The sequence below is a fragment of the Rhinatrema bivittatum genome, chromosome 9, assembly GCF_901001135.1.
Source record: "Rhinatrema bivittatum chromosome 9, aRhiBiv1.1, whole genome shotgun sequence".
Taxonomy (NCBI): domain Eukaryota; kingdom Metazoa; phylum Chordata; class Amphibia; order Gymnophiona; family Rhinatrematidae; genus Rhinatrema; species Rhinatrema bivittatum.
This window is the reverse complement of record NC_042623.1, coordinates 254,558,925-254,573,677: the sequence shown is the minus strand read 5'-3', so window position 1 is coordinate 254,573,677 and position 14,753 is coordinate 254,558,925. Positions and strand designations below refer to the sequence as shown.

General features: G+C 43.0%; 1 protein-coding gene across 6 annotated transcripts in view; it reads right to left on the bottom strand.

Moving 5' to 3' along the window:
* The window catches only part of MECOM (MDS1 and EVI1 complex locus), an 881,649-nt gene that overhangs the window by 330,456 nt on the left and 536,440 nt on the right, over positions 1-14,753 (bottom strand). The window lies entirely within an intron of this gene.

Below are 14,753 nucleotides of genomic sequence, written 5' to 3'. Positions count from 1 at the left end.
AAAAAGGAGGTGATAGGGGAAATGATGCACTTCTAGCGCCTCCTCGGCACCAGGCACCCAGGAGAGGTGGCTGTCAGCAGGTTAGGAAAACGGACGCTCAATTTTACAAGCATCCTTTTTCCTAACCTGTGCACAGCTGCGGGTTCGGAAAATGGACGCTCATTAATTGAGCTTCCCTTTTCCTAACCTGACTGCTGGCACACTTTTATTTTTGGACAGTTCTACTTTTTCACTTCCTCCGACTTAATATCGCCATGATATTAAGTCGGAGGAAGTACAGAAAAGCAGTATTTTCTGCTTTTCTCTACACTTTTTAGGCTCCTCCAAAAAACGCCTGCACCGGGGCAGGCATTAATTTTGGAGAGTAAAAATATGCACATCGGGCGCACATATTTTTTTGCATTGGGAGGAAATAGCTAATAGCCTCATCAACTTGAATTTACATGTGATGAGTGCTATCAGCTACGCGCTCCATTGGACGTGCTAAACCCCGTTTTGCATCGGTGCTGAGCCAGCGCTCGGTATTACATTGGCCTGAGAGCGAATTAAAGCACACTGGCTGAATCTTGATCAAACAGCCTAACGACAGTATGCTAATAATGCCTCTGCTCAATGTCCTGCATAAGAATTCTAGGCTGTGCACCAATAATACTACTAATTTTACACACAGCAGATAATTACTGACCAGGATGAGTATGAAATATCATAAGTATTTTAAGTAGAAGGTCTAAAACTCTTTGATGTGGCTTACAATGAATCACCGTAAAAATACAAGTTCATAAATTTATGAAGCCAAACAAAGTTATATGTCTACATCACTAATAACTAACTAATCTAAACACTTGGGAATATGCTATCTGGAATGCTACTTCTATAAATGCATTACCTTTGTCTTCTTTTGACTTTTAAGATATCTGTTCTTACTAATACATCTCAAAAGACTGTTTGGAAAGCCTTCGTAAAGTGGCACTGCAAACAGATGAAGGGCGTTCTTTGGTAATTCTTTATTATTATCCTGCCAATGATACTATCTTCTTGTTCCCTTCCTAATGAGAAAATAAACATAATTTGTCTCATACACAGCTGTGTTTTTCTTGAGCTAAGGAACTCACAAAAGGAAATTCAAAAATTCATATATTAATCATTGAACAAGCTTGCTAAAGCAAATAGATTTTAGCCTACAAAGTTTGCTTCTAAAAGATTAAAGGTTAATGATGTAACCTACCTTACTGAAAAGATTTATGAATAATCAAAGTCTACGAAAAGCTAGGCCAATTTCAGAGCATTACCTATGCAGCAAACGCCAATAGCAGACATAGATCCTCTCTTGTTAACAAAACAGCCATGTTTTTGATTACATTACTCAGTTTGGTTTACTGATTAATCTGCATTTTAAAAACATTTATTAGAATTCTTAAATCGATCCATCTTAATCTTTAAAAAAAAAAAAAGCATCTTCTAAGAGTATTAGTTTACAAACCATTTGTTTAGCCAGAATAGGTCCCAGCATTGCTCCTTAAAGGCAATGGTAAGCAATAGTTAAGGATGGTCTGTGTCTGGACTATACTATTCCTATAGCGGCTGATCGTTACAGCATCTGACGGTATAGACGACAGCACTGTAATGACCACGTCTTTCAGAATCAGGACTCTGTGGGGGGAATCAATGCACGTGAATAAGGCCAGAGGAACAGTACTTATACAGGGGGCAATGTTGAATAGCTCAAGTTGTTTGCAATGTACCATGGGCACTTTCATGCCCACCTACATTGCAGCAAATATATAGAGTTTCCCTTGAAACCTCAGCAGCCAAAGAATGCACGCTAATAGCCGTCAATGTAGTTTGTATTTGCTATTTTTGTGCAGGCAACCAAGGTAGAGGGATTGGGGTTTCACACTAGCAGTTACCACTCAGGAAATGGCCCCTGGAGTCCATTTCCTGCGTGTGCAGTGGTGCTTCCAAAAAGCAAAGGAGCATGTTAGGCATGATTCAGAAAGAATAAAACAGGAAATATCCTCATGCCTTAATATGGATCCATGGTATAACACACCTGTGTGCAGTTCTAGTCGTCGCATCTCCAAAAAGATAGAGCAGTATGGAAGAAGTACAAAGAAGGGAAACTAAAATGATAAAGGGGTAGAACAGCTTCTCTATGAAGAAAGGCTAAAATGGTTAGGACTCTTCAGCTTAGAGGAGAGGGATGTGCTGAGGGATATGCACAGAAAAAAAAAAGTCTTTTCTTGTCATTATGTCATTTTGTTTCACATTTTATGTTGTTCATAGTGTTTCATTTTCCCATGTATATTGTTTGAGTTGTTTGTATCATTAACGTTAAAGCCACTGAAGGAAGAAATGCTACTTTTGCCCATAACATTGTGATTGCCCATCCTATATTTCTGAAATTTCAGGCAGGCAGCAACAGAGACATTAGGACCCCAGGGCACAGAGATTGGGGCAGGAAGGCATCATTAACACTCCAGGGCAGCGAGGACAAAAAGTGCGAGTATGGAGAGGAACCACTGAAAGTTGGGACATTGGTGTTCAGTGGGCCGTGACATCAAGACACCAAGAGAAAGGGACAGAGGAGCAGCAGCAGGATGAGTACACCAAGGCTCAGAGGTGGGCAGGGCAGCAGCATTTGTGGCATGAACAGCCCAAGGCACTGAGAGAGGAAGAGGACAGCAGTACCTGCTGTGGAATCAATACTCTAAGGCAGTGAGGGCCAAAAGTTTGGGAATTGGTGTTCAGTGGGGGTGAACCCCCAAATATCTGGGCATTGGTGGTTAGTATGGAGGGAGGGAGGGAAATCCAAAAAATGTGAAATGGTGCTATGCACTCAGTCCTCTTACCACTTGCATGGGAATTTGTGGAAACCCAGACAAGGGAGGTTTGTCTTAAGGAAGACCAACTATTCCACCAACTGATTCCAGCCATGAAAAGCATAGGCTCACAATGTTTCCCACCATTTAGAAAACCCACTAACTAGGCACACTGGTTTTTGGGTAGCAAAGGAAATGCTTGATAAGGTCTGGCCAGACCTCAGCCTCATGTGCTCAGTATGCAAAGGGTCTTTTGCCATGACCTTGATGGACTACATGGAACCAGTCTAAAATTTCTTCAGGGCTCTCCTCTGGTAGGTGCTGACAGAGGCCTCTGCTGGTAATTGCTGAAGCTATGGCCTATGTCCCAAAAGCACATCTTGTGGTGGCTCAAAAAGGTGGGAGAGGTAGTAGCTGATAGTCTGCTGATGATTCTGATAGCTCTTCAACAACAGAGGCCACCAATGTCTTTCTTGATCTCTTCTCTGCATCCTTGGGGGCTGCTGAAGTAAAAGGCCATTCTCCTGTGCGCGCGATTCAATAAGTTAATTTATTTAAATTAGGGCCCGCGTCCCTAGCGCCTCTTTTTGGACAGGGGTGGCGGCTGTCAGCGAGTTTGACAGCCGAAGCTCAATTTTGCCAGTGTCAGTTCTCAAGCTCGCTGACAGCCCCGGGTTCAGAAACCGGACGCCGGAAAAATTGAGCGTCCGGTTTTCAACCCACGAGCCGCGGGACCATTTTAAATTTTTCTTTTTTTTTTTCTTTTTAACTTTTTTTTAACTTTTGGGACCTCCGACTTAATATCGCCATGATATTAAGTCGGAGGGTGCATCTTTTCTGTGCACTTCCCCGGCGCCGGCAGAAATTAACGCCTACCTTTGGGCAGGCACTAATTTCTTAAAGTAAAATGTGTGGCTTGGCTGCACATTTTACTTACTGTATCGCGCGGGAATGACTAATAGGGCCATCAACATGCATTTGCATGTTGCAGGTGCTATTAGTCTCGGGGGGGTTGGACGCGCGTTTTCGACGCGCTATTATCCCTTACTGAATAAGGGGTATCGGCCTGACAGATAGGTAGCTTACTGAATGCTGCCGAGTGCTGGCACTGATATGTCACAACAAAGTCACAGCTAAATTGAAAAAAATCACTACCGCAAAATCAGTAAACCTAAGCAAGCTTGATAACTCTCTTCTAAATTTTCTCTTAATCTCTTTCTGAAGCTGACATGTTTAAGATGTGTACTTTTCTCCTCAGGGCTGGCAGAAGCACTAGGCAAACTAGGGCGCCGACCATTAGGGATGCGAGACATGTGGGGCCATGATCGGCAGCAGCAAAGAGGAGTGGAGATTTGGCTGCTCACAGCCCAGAAAACCTAGAAGTAGAAGTTTGGGCCATGACTAGGGGGGATGTCAGTGCGACTGGGGGGGGGGGGGGGGGGCGCGACCAGCAAGCTGTCGCAAGGTAGAAGGTGCCTAGGGCACCTAATCTCCTTGCACTAGCCCTACTCCTCCTATCAGCACACAACAAAGAGAAACACCCAAGGGAAGCTCCTTGTATAGAGGTCGATTTTAAAAGCATAGCTTGTGCAAAAATGCCCACATACTCTCTCAGATAATAGAAGGACCATGGGCACTCCATGAAGTTAGCAAGTAGCTCATTTAAACAAATCGAAGAAAACTCTTTTTCACTCAGCGATTAGTTACACATCCTCTAGCAATGAATTCCAGAGTTTAACTGGGTTTCAAAAATGTTTGTGTTGCATCGGAGGTGGACCCTTGAGCTGTGGTGGAGTTGACACAACCCGTAGGCACGGACCTATGGGTCCCCACCGTCAGCAGGTGGAGTGGGCTGAAGCTAGAGGTTGCTGGAGCTTCACCTATACCAGCCCTCGTTCCCCTCAGGTTGAGCCTTTGGGTGCCAGGGCCAGCAGGACTTAGGTGGGCCTCGAGGTTAGCTAGAGATGAGAAGTGATTCAGCCCAGAGACAGCAGCCGGTAGATGGTGTAGTCCTACCCTGGACTGGATTTGGTACTGGAACTCAGGTGCCAAAGGAACAATGAGTAACTGGAGGTGCTCAAGCAAAGGAAGGCCTAAACCTTGTAAGTCCCTGTCCAGAGGGTAGGCGAGAGGAGGTATCACTGACAGGCTAGAATCAGAGCTGGCAAGCAACGTAGAACTCTGGACACAGGAAGGTCTGTAACATAGTCATTCAAAGCAATGGTCAGGGCACGGAGAAGGCAGACGTGGTCAATCAGGGTAATGGTCAGAGCACAGAGAAGGCAGGCGTAGTCGATCAAGGTAATGGTCAGAGCACAGAGAAGGCAGGCGTGGTCAAGCATAGCGGAGGTCCAGGGCTGGAGAGAAGCTGAAGAGTAGTCGGGCATAGCGGAGGTCCAGGGCTGGAGAGAAGCTGACGAGTAGTCAGGTGTAGCGGAGGTCCGGGGCTGGAGAGAAGCTGAAGAGTAGTCAGGCGTAACGATGGTAAAATCCAAGGAGTCAGTCCAACACATAGACGAAACAGGAACAAGGAGAACAGGAACCGGGAACCACATTAAACAGGAACACAATGAAGATTCTAGGATCAGCAATGAGTACTCGGAGTACTCGGAGACTTGTTGCAAAGGCAACGCTATGGAGTGAGGCCTGAGCTTTTATATGCTGAAGAGTCTGGACTCTTTAAAAGAACTAATGATGCGTGCGCACGCACGCGCCTAGGAAGGAACGCAGCGCTGATGGCAGCGTCTCTCCGTGGGCCACAGAGGCCCAACGAACAGGGATATCTTAGCTGGCAACACTGGGTAACGTGGCAGGGCCTGAGGCACCGGAGGGAACCTGAGGTTAGAGCTGGTGGCCCATCGCCGCCAGCGACAAGGAACCAGGAGCTGGAATCCGTGTGAAAAGGTGAGAGGGCCACACGCGTAACAGTTTGGATTAGTTCCTAGAGGACAAATTCATAAACTGCTATGACGGAAATTAATAAGCAATAGTAATTTGTGATCTATCTAATGTTTGGGTACTTGCTAGGTACTTGTAACTTGGATTGGCTACTGTTGGATACTGGGCTTGATAGACCCTTGGTCTGACCCAGTATGGCATATCGTATGTTCTGTCTCGATCAATTGCCAATCTGGGTCACTTGGAAATACCCAGCATATCCTAATGGACAGACCCCCTTCCCTTCTGCCCATTCCCAGAAGTCAGAGGTGATGATTCCCAGATCTACCTGGCAAATAATTAATAGACCCTATATCCCTTAGTCTCAGTACTGTCCAAAAGGGTAAATAATAGAGATGTGCTTTGGGTTATAATTTTGTGTTGGGCTGCGTGCAAGCAACACAGATTTTAAAATCGAAAATTGCAGCGCACCTAGGCTAGATATCTGCGTAACTTTACTGCTGCTCCTGATAAGGACCAAGTCTAGATCTTGAGTTTTAGGGCATATTGGACAGGGTCAATTGTGCAGAGTGCAGAATGAAGAACCAGAGGAGTCTAAAAGACCTCGATATTAACTGGACAAACTTGTGGACTAATTGGAAAACTAGGAATGTTCTTCGCGCAAGGACTTTTTTAAAAAGCTGCTTACATACGCGCAAAAAAGTTGACAAAGTCATATGGAAGACACTCACGCTAGCTTTGATCAAGTAACCTCTGAAAATTAGAAGCATACTTGCGTGCAGTTGCTGTATTTTAAAACATACCTGCGCAAGATTTAAAATTCCAGCATATCTTCACTCGTGCACCAATATGTGCATGCATAAGCACACACACACTCATTTTAAAATTACCTTCATATTGTCTATGTCTCTGGTTACACAAAAAAAAAACCCAAACAAGTCAGGATATGCATTCAAGTTATGCTTTCTAATGGTTTGTCCTGGCTCCTTCCTTCTTCATCACAGGTTAGCTTAGGCAAAAAAGAAAGAATGTTATAGGCAAAAATATAGCATACATTACTTCCCCTATTGGTTTTAATGGGAACATAACAGCAGAAATAACATTTTGTTATTTGTGGCATTTTGGATGGGAAACACAAAACAAAAAAATAAATGTTGATGTTTTCATGTTGTTTTAAAATGAAATCACGCCTCTAATAAATTCAGAAATGTATAAAATCATGGTGTGACAAGTTGACAGGGAATGGTTATTTACTAGGGATGTGCAATAGTTTTTCCCGAATTAGGCAATGGTTAGGGAGAACCAAAAAAGAATTGAATTTTTTCTGAAATTTCAGAAAAAATTCATTTTTGGGTTAGTGCGTACTAATTCCCATTAGTGCACGCTAACTCCCTGTTAGTGCACGCTAACTTTGCCACATTAGTGCGCACTATCAGGAGTTAGCGCGCATTAACCCAAAAATCAGGGCTCCTGAAAAAAAAAACCCGAACCGGCGGAAAAACAAAATTCCCACAGGGGGCGGACCCTCGAAACAAAGCCCAGCACGAAATTATAACCCGAAGCACATTTCTATTATTTACCCTTTTGGACAGTACTGAGACTAAGGGAGGTAGGGTCTATTAATTATTTGAAAGGTAGATCTGGGAATCACCACATCTTGTCATCTAAAGATGACTCTACAGTAGATGATGCTGGATGAGAGATGGTAATGTTTAGCAGCAATAGCTAACTGCTATAGACGCCACTGAGACTTCAACGGAAGTGGTGATGTTGGGGTACGTTGGGGTACGTCCAACCCCACTTCTAAAGGTAACTCTTCAGTAAGTAACTGGATGCGGTGTTGAATTCAGCAGCAATAGCTTAGCTGCTATGACTTCAGTGGAAGTGGCAATGTTGGGGAACATCCAACCCCACTTCTAAGGGTAACTTCTTCAGTAAGGTAACTGGATGAAGTGTTGAATTCAGCAGCAATCTTAGCTGCTTTGACGTCACAGAAACTTCAACAGAAGTGGCAATGTTGGGGTACATCCAAAACCCACTTCTGGATAACTCTTCCGTAGATGAAGCTGGAAGATAGATGGTGGCTGCACCAGCAAATCAAACAGGCTGGTAGCTAGAGGAATCTTCCTCAGATCTAATAGTGCTGTAGTGCTTCAGACATGACTTCCGAGTGAAACAATCATAGCAGATATCTCTAAGTTATAGTCCGTGAAGACGGTAAAGATGTGGAGTGCCATCTAGCCATGGCGAACATGGCAACTGCTATGAATATCAGCAGCCAGGAGTAAAACTGCTGTGGACGTCATTAAGATCCTCAAGAGAAGTGGCGATGTAAAGGAATGTCCAAAGCCCACTTCAAGTTGTGATGCAATAATGGATCTTCTAATTTGATGAAGGGACTCTTCAGCTCTTCCACAAGACATCTGAGAATAAGGTTGCCTCCTGCCTTTGAGTCCACCAGGGCAGGGGTCCAAACCGTTGTTGGTTCAGAGGTCACAGACTGAACGAGTGGAGGAGATAATGCAGTATGGCCCAAGAACAGTCCTCCTGCGCGACTTAGGCCCATCTGTTTCCCAGATGAATGGGGCATGTAGAGACATCATAGCCGGGCTGACCATAGTACATGCACAGGCCGCGTTTCTTCCAAAATTTTCTCTCCTTTGAGGTCAAATGACCATGACCAAGTTGCATCGGTTCATCTGTATCAACAGCAGGAATTGCTGGACCCATCCGAGGTGCAGGGGTTCTGGCCTGTTTCAACCCAGTTAACACCTTAGGCCGGAGTTCCTTCACCTTGTCTCGGAGCCGACAATCAATCCGAGTAGCTAAGGCTATCAATTCTTCCAACGAGTCAGGTGTCTGGCAAGCGGCCAGCTCGTCTTTCAAGCAGGTATCCAGGCCTCTGCAGAAGAGAGTCTTGAGACATCTGGGGTCCCAGCGGAGTTTCGCTGCAAGAGTCTTGAATTCTATGGCAAATTCAGCCAATGATCTGTTGCCTTGCTTCAAGTCCACTAAAGCAAACTCGGCCACAGACATACCAGCAGGGTCATCAAAAATGGATTTAAACAAGTCCATAAATCCTTCTATGTCTTGCAAAATAGGGACCTTGCGTTCCCACAAGGTGGATGCCCACGACAAGGCTCTCCCATCCAAGTATGACAGGACGTAGGTGGTCTTAGAGAGGCCCGTGGGAGCCAATGAAGGCTGTAAGGTGAAATGATTGCTGCACTGGCTCAAAAAGCCCCGAGTCTTCTGGAGTTCTCCGGAGAAGCGAATAGGAGCAGCCAGTGGTACAGCAGTTTTTAAAGTTACCTCCTGTAACTGATCTTCTTGGGTAGAAGCTGTGCCTTGTATCTTCTGTGTGTGAAGCTGTTGGAATCTGCAGTAAGTTTCTCCAAGGTTTCTTGCTGTTCTGAGATGCATTGAGCCAGGCCCGGTATAGCTTGCAAGGTGGAGAGATGTGCTGGGTCCATGGGGTTACTGACATCTCATACCTTAAGCTGGATTCCCAGGAGTACTACTTCTCCAATTTAAAGCCGGATCCACTGGAGTTAGCAATCTGTTATGAATCGGCTCCTATGAAAGGAGGAGTTAGTAATCTGCTATGCTTTGGCTCCTGAGGAAGGGAGGAGTTAGCAATCTGTTATGATCTACTCCTTAAGAAGAGAGGAGTTAGCAATCTGTAATGAATCTGCTCCTGTGGAGGGAGTAGTAAACAATCTGTTAGGGTTTAGACTGCGGAGTAGCAATCTGTTATGAATCTGTTGCTGAAGATTCCTGATGGAGAAGGAGTAGCAATCTGTTACCAGTGGAGTGCTTGGAGAGGGCACTCAGCTGTAGAGGAATGTAGATAGGTGGATCCTTGGGCCCATGGCAGATGACTGCGCCCCCAGGAGGATATCCTGAGAGGGACCACCAGCTAGGCTTGGGTATGGAGACAGACACAGATAATTCTTTTATTAGACAGGTTAGTAGAACCACCAGAGGTGCCAGTAGTGAGCTGATATGCCCGGCAGGGCTGAAGTCCCTCAGGTACTGGAACAGTGATCCCAGGGTTGCTGAGCTGTAGAGAAACTATAGATATTGAGTAGACAGGGTATGCTGTGTTCATAGCCAGAACTAGATGACAAAACTCACATAAGGTCTTTAAGAAGCTCAATAGCTGGAAAGGGTAAGGCCCTCGAGGAGTGAGTACCTGGTTCCAGGGAAAGCTCTGAGAAAGCGATGGTAACTCACAAATGTTTGTATCTGCGATAGCTTCCAGGCAGTAGAGAATCTTCAGCGTGTTCAGGAACATGGGCCCTCGAGGAGCGAGTACCGGTTCCTATCTGCAATCTGAAATAAAGAAAAGAGAGCGAGGCCCCCGAGGAGCAGGTACCCCTGGTAAGTCCGAGGAGGCAGAGTAGCTTAGGAGTAAAGCCGAAGCAATCCCCTTGCTAACTCGCTTCATTAGCGAATACTGAGACTTTTTATATTGGAAGCGGATGACGTCATCTCAGGGGGGACACCCCCGAAGTTCGCACCCTTGTTGGTTCATCAATCGGAGCGCGCGCCAGTCCGGGGATGCCGGAGGGAGACAGCAAGAAGACACCGCGACAGCTAACCGTCCATCAGACCCGGAGGAAGTCGCCACAGAGGTAAAGAGGGCGGAGTGAGGGCATTGTGCAGCGATGGACACAACAGCCTGCTTGTAACAAGAAAGAAGTCATGAGATCAGATATATTAAAGAGCAGTTACTCAGGAGGCTAATGGTGCAGAATTCGGAGGAAAACAGGACAGTAGCCACACCTAATTGTTTCTGATGTGATAAGGACAGACATTTGGGGCCTCAATAACACATGGGAGTAGCCCAGAGAAGAAACTAGAACAAAGGTCAAAAGAATTAACTTAAAAAGAGCAACATGAGACAAACTGAAATTAAAAAAAGAACAGATCAGAGGAAAAACTTGTTGGACATTACAGTAGTTAATGGAGTACTTGATGAACTCTTCCTGGTTTTCCAGCACTGTATTTCCATCTTTCCAAAGATATATCAGACTCACATTGGAAACTGTGAGAGGAAGTATTTTTGTGTATATTCTTTAATGGAAAACTCTAATCTTGTATGCTTTTATTATTTATTCTCAGACTTATAAGTAAACATATACATATAAGTATAATAATAATGTGTTTTGTATTCTGTGATGTATAACCCTCCAGTCAGCCATATTTTTCAATACTTTTTACATGTGCGCAGAGCGGGAGATATGCGCATACAAGGGTGACTTTGAAAACCCGTTCTGTACCCAGTTTGGATGCGCACATCGCGATACTGCATCCCATGACGCAAAAAATGATTGCAAGTTATGATTTTTTACTATGCAGTACAGAATGTAAAAAATGTGCATAACCACGCTCCTTTTTTATCGCTGCTGCTAACACGCCATATTCCTGTGATAAATATAGCAATTTGATCAATCTTGGCCTAAGTTAGCTGAATATAACTTGGCACAGCTATGCTGCTGAACATACCTAGATAAGTTTTAGTTAGATAAGTTATATCCGGCTAACTTTAGACCTGCTACTGGGCAGATCTAACTTTCTTGGTTAACTTCACCAGATAAGTCAGAATATTGGCACTTATCTGGTTAAGGTAACTGGATAAGTAGTTCCGCCCTGATCTACCCATTGCCCGTCCCCAAGATATCGGCTAAGTGGCATCTGCAGAACATAATCAGATATTCAGCAGCTAACACTTAACTGGATAAGTCCCTATTTATCTGACTATAGCGCTAAATATCAGCCTCCCTGTGCCTTGTTACTTTATGTAATCTGCCTTAGGCCTACCTTTAGGAAAATGTAAATAAATATTTCTTGAGTCATCCCAGGGTAGGATTAAGTTGAGGGAGGCAAAAACATATGTATGTTTGTATCTTCAAAATTATGCGCACTGTGACCAGGAAAGGGAACTGAAAATCTATACGTACTTTTTCTTTTGGCCACTTTTCAAGGGAAAGTACTCACAGAATTTCCTCTTGAAATATGGTGCAAAACCCATAGATTCAAGTGACCGCAGACTCTGCAACAATTCACGGAGTTCTGAAAATTGCTCCTTATGATTATTTTACATTTTGTCACCTTAAATGCCATCCTGTTATTAATAGTCTACTTGTAGATTCATAGCAATTGGCTTTATCTATGAGAATACACATGACCTGCACCACTTACATTATCCAATCAATTTAATTAGCTTTAGTTTATCTTTAATAGCCAAAGTATACTGTTGCCATGATGAAATAAATGCATTTGAAATTAGCATTTTTTAAATTAGGAGTAGTTGGCAGATGTTCAGTATCAATACATTTAAAAAAAAATAAAATAAAGTGTGCCTAGAAAGCCGAATTTAGCATGAGCATGGAATGGGAGAAACCCTGAAATGTCTCTGTTCCTCATCTCCATCCCTCCACAAACAAATATTCCCATCAGTCAAGATGAACAGAGCTCATCACAGAACTCATGTCAGCCACCTTAGAAAGCCAGCTCTCTGCGAGAAATATAAAAATGCCACCTCTCTTTTTTATACTTTTATTTTCTTTAAGTATATTCTCTTTTCGCCTTTGTGATGGGGTTTTTATGTGCCTGCTGGAAGCTCCTGGGTCCCCTCTGGCTTAAACTTCTGCATTAGAGTATTTTGCAGAAACTCCAAGCCATCTGAGTGGAGAGATCGCAGAAAACATTTCTCACACAAATAATTTGCCTCTGTGGGGAAAGTGAAGATTCATGGCTTTCAGCTGATACTAGGCTTATGCTTGTATGACAAAGCAGACCAGAAAACCCCCTCCTGAAAAGGCCTGGGATGGGATTGGAAAACGCAGGAAGTAAACGAAAGAGCACATAGCACCACTGTCCTTCCTTCTGTAAAGCCCCAGCTGCCCTGGTTGAGGCAGTATTTGCCTGTCTCCCATCAAGAAGGCCCAAAGCCTCATTTTCTACTTCTGTTAAAAAAAAACAAAACCCCAAAAAACTCTTTGGCAATAATTTATTAAAACTAACAATTTTCTTAATTTAATTAATTTTTACTGCAACGTTAGTGGTATTTATATTAAAGATTGGTAACTGTGATGTTAATATTCATTACGTTGCTAAACAGTTTAAGATAAGCAGCTCATTTTAGCTGGTTGCATTTAGAAGAATATTCAGCTGAACCTAACTGGCTAGGTTTTCAGTTGTATGTTTGCTTATGCCTAGCCAGTCAAAATCTGACTGGCTAAATTTAGTGCACTGGGGTTGTCCCCCAACTAGACATGCTGCCCCTTTCCCCCTTTCTCCCGTCCCCCCATGGTTGTGGTTCCCTTCTTTCCCTCCCTCCAATTAAAATATTTCACAGAACACAGATCTAAGGGTCCAATATTCAAATGAGTTTATTGGGGAATTAGGAGCCCAAATCAATCTCTTTGAGAATTGGCCTGGGTAGTTTTCCTTGGAAAATATGCTGAAACTTAAACAGGTACAAAAGTATCTGCGAAGCACTGGAAGATGTGATTATGTATCGGTACATGTAATATACACGTGAATTTTCGTCCCCCACCTGCCACCACGAACAACCTCCCAGTGTATCCAGAAACTCCTATTTTTAACCTCCTTGTGAATCTAAGTGGCTATATTTTACCATTCAGTGGTGGTAACATTTTCAAAATAGCCAATCTAGCCACATGGCTCCATAGTTAGATGGCTAGGTCATTTTAAAAAACCTACTTCTGAATGTAAATGCATTTCCATATAAAGCACCAAGTATATAATCTGAACTGCTTTATGTTTCCTAAACGATTTGCTGCCGTTTTCTCGATAATGATGCTTATTTTTTGGGGTTATGAAGACTGCATCTTAGTTACAGTATTTCAAAAATAATTATCTTTTCAAGCAATTGTAACCGGAAACATCTAAATGCATAAAATAGATCCATCCATTTCAGTTGTAATTTTCCAGGTCCCTCATTGCTCCAGCTACACAGAGTGCTAACCTGCAATCACTGGGACACCATCAATCAAATAAAACTCATGTATTGTTTACTTTGCTTCTTCCATGAGTACCAAACAGTAAATCTCACAACTTTCTTGCACAAAGTGTGATAGTGAATGTTAGGTCCCAACTCAGGAGAAGGAGTCCTATTTCCAGGGCCCACAAAGATAGAAAATATCACATTTCTGCTTCATTCGACCTTTTCAATATCCCTGTCACGCTTCGTTGCTTTAACAAGTCACCATTCACTGTTGCAGCAAAGATTACAGGGAATCTAACAGGTAAGGCCCCAAGCAAACACAGAAATGGAGTAGGCCTCGATTGGAGGCACAAGGACTACATGTCTTATCTACTCCACATCTTGACATTTCTAACCACAAGACCTGCTTTAGTGATAGCCAGTGCTCCCCTGAGGCAATGAATTTGTAATAAGATACAGAATTTCTTTTCTGAAAAATATATACTCAGGTAATTACATTGTTAAAAATGATGGATATTTTATATTTGAATATAAATAATTGAAATGGGATTTATAAATACCTCAAAATAATGATCTGTCTGTCTAGGTCATACGATGTAAATTCTTTAATACAAAATACGTTATTTTTTGTTATAATTATCTCTTTATTAACTTATAATCAATTACAAGATTAAAGTTAAAAGAAAAAGTGATACTGTACATAAGCATAATACATATGAGAAAGACCAAAGAAAAGAAAAATATTCCATCTTACATATCACCAGCTTTCCCCATCAGGGGGAGAAAAAGATAAGAAATGAACAAAGAAGAAATGATACGCAATCAGGTGGCATCAAAACTATTTGGTGCTATTCCAGTATGTCCACCACCCACCCTCAACATAGTCAGCCAGTTTTATCGACAAGAAATGTTTCTAAATGGACAGGATCAACAAAAATAAACTTGTTCCTTTGATAAATGATAATACATTTACCCAACAGATGCACCCAAATCTATTGTTTTAACAGTAGGAAAAGCTTCCTTCTCATTTGGATCTCTTTAGCAACATCAGTAAAAAT